At 38.7% G+C, this 6,000-nt stretch overlaps 1 protein-coding gene across 2 annotated transcripts in view; it reads right to left on the bottom strand.

Annotated features, from left to right (window-relative positions):
* Positions 1 to 6,000, bottom strand: part of LOC118740980 — a 545,588-nt gene that overhangs the window by 429,736 nt on the left and 109,852 nt on the right. The window lies entirely within an intron of this gene.

The raw sequence follows: 6,000 nt of genomic DNA, 5'->3' as shown, positions 1-6,000 counted from the left end.
TTTTTTTTACTTGATTATTTAGACAACTCCAAATACTAAGTATTTTGGTATCTATACCCGTCTTTAACTATAAAAGAAGTAAAATAAACTTTAGGGAATAGGAAGTACATTTGTGGTGTTTAATATTGGGGCTTATTTTTGTTTTCGTACCAATCGAAAATCATGAAATTTTCCTATCTTTTTCTATACAAAAATTTTAGATTTTCTATTCTCTCCCCTCAGTGTCATTTAAAACAAGAAATAAACTACAAGTTCAATCCTAAAAACAAAAAATACAACAAAACAAACAAAAGTCCAACCGGAACAGATAAGCTAAAAACTTTTTATAATAATTAAAGCGAGTTATTTATTTTTTGTAACTAAAAATAAAAAAAACTTTTAGCAGCTCTTTGATAAGTGGCCCGGTTTTCGGTCCCTGCTAGTTTCTAACTAATACATATGATGTAGCTCCCCCAACTTCGTTAAAACATGTGGAGAATTTGTTGTATGTCCTCACATTTTCTTCAGTTTTTAATGCAGTTGCCACCACCTGTTCACTAAAGTCCGTGCAGGCAGCTCTGAAAAAAGGTTTCACTCGGAGGTCACAAGGGCTCATCGTGATATCCAGAGTGTTCTTCCCTGCTTATCTCTACATGTCTTTAAACCATCCTGCTTTTCTAAGCAGTCCAAGCTCTTTCAAAATCGGTCCTCGTGTAATTTGAGACGTGTTCTCCGTAGTTCGGGGCACTCGCAAAGGAAGTGCTGAAAACGTTATCGTCCCGTTAGTATTGCAGTGAGAAGCTTAAGGTTTTGCTTTCAAAGCTGTGTGGAGATCACCTAGGTCACCTAGGTCGCGCTGGTCACCTCCTCAACCTGTGAGGACAGAACTCGCAAGAAAGGTTTTTTGATCTGAACCATTTCCCTTAATCCTATTTCAGATCCGTTTCCAACAAGCTTGTCCGTTTCCCCATTTCCATTGAGTCCGGGGATAAAATAAAAATGTATCGAGTAGCTACATCTAAACTTGCCTTTGTTATTCACGGTCAAGCTTCCATCAAATACTGAGTCAAGTTTGTTCACCATCTAGATATCTGATATCAAGAAAATTCTGACTACAATTCTGCCAAAGCTTTAGATATTGATGAGATTCTCGTCTTCAGAGCTTATATTAGTTTAAGTTGGGCGGAAGTCCACTCTGGCTCTCAGAAACCTTTGTGATAACGCAAGACGCTAAAAGTAATTTACGTTCTGTAGAAAACTACTTGGTACTCAGAAAATTAGTGGAAAAGTTTCTATAACCACTTTTAGGTCTTTTAGGTTTTCCAGGTCATCAAAAAAATGTATTTTTACTTAGATAAGCAGTTCGTTAAACAAACAGATAAATGCATGCAATTCGATTGAATAAGTATTTTGAGATCCTTCAATATCTCCGTTGAGTGTTGGAAGGACAGAATGATTTCGTCCGAATTACAAGAGTCCTCTATGGGCACAAACTTGGAGAGCTTCTACGATTACTACATAATACCATTTTTCAAAATGGGCACTTTACGCCAGCCTTGCCTCAACTTTCATGCCTATGTACACATCGACAACTTATGTACTGGGTTTTAAAAAATTCTAAAAAAATTTGTGCAATGATTTGTTTGCCTACAGGGATGCATCTAACCCAAACAAGCGACAACACCATTCGACCACCACTGCAGTCCGATTTCCACGCGGCAATCATTTATTTTGCCGCTTGACCACTAGTACATCATCAATTTGTTATTTTGATTATTTCATTTACAAAATTTTTCAATTTGAATACGTAATTATTTATTGTGTTAGACTTTCGTGGTTATTGTAGTTGTTCCGTGCTCACCCCACATGCTTGGTTCTATTGTGTTTTTGTAAAGTGCATGTTAGCCCTTTTTTGTTTTTCACATGAATCTGATCTCCTTTGGGCGATTAACCCATCCCTGCTGTCAAATGAATTCCTATTCCTTTCTTCCCTTTAATGATTTCACTTGAAATCTTTATTTTCTCGGAATACTAGTTTAACCGGAATGAGAGAGTGAAAGTGGTAGCGTAAAGTGCCCCACGAGCGGGCGTTAAAATTAGCTGTTAATGCGTTAAAATTAGCTGTTAATGTGTGCACATTATTCTCACCCTTCAGGCGCCGCAGTTCATCCAGCTCTCCTGTTATATTTATTGTGACAGTTCATTTTTCATTTCGTGTCTGTGAATTTGTCAAAATCGTCGTAACAAATGTTTACGGCCGGATTATCTCATAATTAAAGCAGACCACACAAATTCCTGGAATTTCTTGAAAGATTACTATTGTTCAATATAAACAAATGATGATCCTAGTCGAGGCATTGGCATATTGAAGTATGTATATAGTTCGTTATTAAGTAAGTAATTACATATTCGATCGTTGATTTCTGTGGAAGTACTTATGCAGTAAATGATACAGATTCAAAGGCCATGGATATGCTGAAGACCAATAAAACATCAAAATTGAGGACGAAGTGCAGCAAGTCGGCATTCTATGTTCTACACATCCTTAAAACCGGGTTATACCAAAGTGTCAGTATAGTGTCTGTTATCTCAGCCTTGCTAGTGAAAGAGCGAGATCCCAAGAGCTCGCGTCACCTTGAAAGGCAGTCTGCACAATTTGACAAATGAAATGATGAATCGATTCCTTCTTTCCTTCACCGCAAAAAGCTGGTTGGTTTACGCCATTTTTGAAGCGTTGATGCCATTGTTCAGTGACCTTGTACAATAACGACCTTAAGAATTCACAGAGAGTTGTCCGCCTCGCTGGTCGACATTTGCGAGATTTGTCTAGCCATCTCATTAGCTATTTCATTTCATTCGACACTGCTATTTCCAGCATTCCGAAATATATGTAGATACGTTGACGTGATGATATCGATGTGGAACATTTACTAACAATTCTTGACTTCACTACTTTGCTCCTCTTGATTTTATTTAGTGACCTTTCTCCCAAACGGATTTGCTATTTGGTATTAGACAGCCTCTATATAATTCAAGAGTGAGCTCTCCATTGACAAATCTATAAGCCGCCATCATCGAGCAGTAATTTGCTTCCATTGAGATCCGGGGTAGCATTCTTTGTCATAAAGGACAGTAAATTTATGGGCCTACACATCCGATGCCCACACTTCGAAAGGGGAAGACATTTCAGTGGATACTCCTCTGTCATCCCCATACTTTTACAGATGCACCGAACCTAGCAAATCTTGATCATCGTTCGAAATACTGTGCGAATCAAGGGAATCGAGTGGAATCGGCCTCAGTAGATTGTAATGTCAAATGTGCGCAACCACAGTTAGATGCAAGTTTTTATCTAGGTTGCGCAAGCTACACCTTTTCTTTGAGTGCAGTTTATAAATAAAACAGACGGATGCTTTATATTTTGATCTTTTGGAATGCACCAACTTTCTATTTTGTGCAGAAAAGTCTGATTTTCGTGAGCCCAGCAAAGACAGAACTTATCTTATTTACAAACTGACACAAAATACCACAATTTAAACTACCGTCGCTAAACGGCGATATACTCTCTTTATCACCCAGCGCAAAGTATCTTAGAGTCGTGCTGGATAGCTAATTTAATTGGAAAATCAATGTCGAATTCCGTAGACAGAAGGCCTACATAGGATACTACACTTGCAAGAGAATCCTCAGCAGAAACTGGGCACTAAAAGCTAAACTTGTGATGTGGATGTATACCGCGATCCTGCCCGGCAATAGCGCTAAATGCTATCCCCAATTTAGTCCCTACTGATCACCACCTGAAAGAAGTGGCTATGAAATCGGCGGTCAGACTCAAAGAGTCTGGCCTTTGGAAGACTAGACACTTCGGACATGGGTTGATCATAAATCAAATGCAATTAATTAGGATGACAGACTATATGGTAGGCAATTTGGACTTCAGCTGTAATGTGCAAGTGTTATTCCTATCCAGAAGGGACTGTAGAAGAGACCGAGTGGCCGACCAAGAAGCGTTCTCTCTATACACCGACGGATCCAAGATGGATTGCGATTAAAGAGCGGAAGTCTACTCGGAGGAACTCGCTGTGGCTCTGTCTCTATGATTCGGAAATGATACAAGCATCTTCCAAGCGGAAGTTATAGGTAACCTAGAAGCCTGTAAAATCCTAGGCAATATAGCTGGGTACAAGAGTAAAGCAACAATATATTTTGACAGCCATGCGGCGCTATTGGCAATAGCGTCACCGGTTACCAAGTCCAAGCTTGTTAGGGAATGCAAAGTGATATCGAGCTCAGTGTCTCAGTGAACTAGCGTCTCTGTTGCCAACCAACCAACCTGATTTCCGGCAAATTCAGATGTATCGGCGTGGGGAAGCGTTACGAATTCGTTAAGTAAGATCGAAAGACTTTCACTTTGTTCAGAAAAGTCAGATTTCCTATAAATTCGCATGCATTGCATTTAGTGGAATAGATACCATTTTATCCAAGACAGACAAAGGGAGTGAAATCTCAAACTTTCAAATTCATGTACATAGTAAAACAATATCGATATTCATAATCGGCGAAGGATTTTGAAGAAGAAAATTTATATAATTACCATCGTCAAGTAACGCCTTCTTCACATAGTAATTACCAGCAATCATCCTCCATTACCATGTAAATTAGCGACTTTTCGCAAATCACCACTTGACCACCACTGCCAGACTACACTTCCTCACAGTTGGACAACCACAAGTCTCAAGCAGCCCGTATTAAAGAACTGCACAGGCGCATGCGCACAAAACTCAAATAATAACAGGTAGCACTGAGACGCTGCAAGTGGCAGAAAAACAAAAGAAAATTAAAACAGCAAACACACAAGTGTTAAGACAAAACCAAACACTTGAAACGCGCAACGGCTAACAGAGACATCACGCAGCAGCAGCAGCCGCACCAGCTTTTAACGGCAAATAACTGCAGTCAAACAACAACAAATGCGACTCTCGCCGGAACGACGATGGCAGCAGTGTTGCCGTTTTAGCCCTTTGGTGGCTAAATTTGGCTACCAAATTCTTTTTTTGGCCACAAAAATTTGAAATTGCCCCTAGCCCTTTTTTTAGCCCTTTTCATTTCATCATTGACATTATTCATCATTGACATTAACATTTTTTTTATGATTTTCATGAATTTAACTCTTCGCTCATAAATTTTTGATTCTTTATTTTAAATCTTAATCCAACACATTTGGATACACAACATTTTTTGTTTTTCCATCTTGGGTATGAATAAATAAACAATTTGGAAAGCCAACTCTTGCACAGGCCACGTATAGCTACCAATTCCAGTAATCTACCACAAATATTTCAAGAGATATACCAGATGAAAATTTTTGTTAGTATGGGTGGTGCCACGCCCCCTTTTCCGAATTCGGGGAAACCTAACACAAACCATCTGCATAATAGCCCGACTATGCCGTATAAATTTGGTTGAAATCTTGCACTTATTCATTATATATAAGATGGGAGGTGCCACACTCTCCTTTCCAATACCGCCCATTTTTATCCATGAGTATGGAATTATTTGTTATACCTCTATACCAACTTCCAGTACTCTACCACAAATATTTCAAGAGATATACAACAAAAAAAATTTTTAGTTAGTATGGAAGGTGCCACACCCCCTTTTTCGAATTCGGGAAAATTTCACATAAACCATCTGCATGATAGCCTAAATATGCCGTATAAATTTGGTTGAATTCGGTGAAGCCGTTCGCAAGTTATAAGCTCACACCAAAACCGTGTACTTATTTGTATACATAAGATACATACATATGCCACGCCCCTTTTCCAAATTTGGGCAAACTCCGCATAAAATATCTGCATGATGGCCCGAATATGCCGCATAAATTTGGTTGACTTCGGTGAAGCCGTTCTTAAGTTATATTGTCACACCAAAAACGTGCACTTATTTTTATTTATAAGATGTAGGTAAAAAAATTTAGCTACCATTTTTAGCCACAACGACGATTTTTAGCTCTTTTTTAGC

The sequence above is a fragment of the Rhagoletis pomonella genome, unplaced genomic scaffold (assembly GCF_013731165.1).
Source record: "Rhagoletis pomonella isolate Grant_MI unplaced genomic scaffold, Rhpom_1.0 Rhpom_scaffold_00006, whole genome shotgun sequence".
In the NCBI taxonomy this organism is placed as follows: Eukaryota; Metazoa; Arthropoda; class Insecta; order Diptera; family Tephritidae; genus Rhagoletis; species Rhagoletis pomonella.
This window is presented reverse-complemented; position numbering and strand designations above follow the sequence as displayed.